Raw genomic sequence first — 363 nt, forward strand, 5'->3', positions numbered from 1 at the left:
TTTTATTCGCAAAATTTTCTCTCCAGAATATTTGCATCTGGAAAAAATTCGTTCGACAACGAACTCATTTATGAATATTCGTCTCGGTCCACACATTTGTGTCATTCACATACACACACACACACATATACACACAACACATGAGTTCGGGCACAAAAGCTCTCGAGTACGAGATGACTTTTTTGAAATAAAGAAAAAATTTTGGGCTCTCATGATAAACAACCAGTAAGAGTGAAAGGCTAATAAGAGCTGTTGCTGGATGTTGCGCGTGATAAGTTAAATCTTTACACTATCTCTCTCAAACTGTCCTAACATACATATATATATATATATATATATATATATATATATGTATATATTTAT

Source organism: Odontomachus brunneus, unplaced genomic scaffold (assembly GCF_010583005.1).
Source record: "Odontomachus brunneus isolate Ranch 3 - 2012 unplaced genomic scaffold, Obru_v1 Obru_scaffold_101, whole genome shotgun sequence".
Classification (NCBI taxonomy): Eukaryota; Metazoa; Arthropoda; class Insecta; order Hymenoptera; family Formicidae; genus Odontomachus; species Odontomachus brunneus.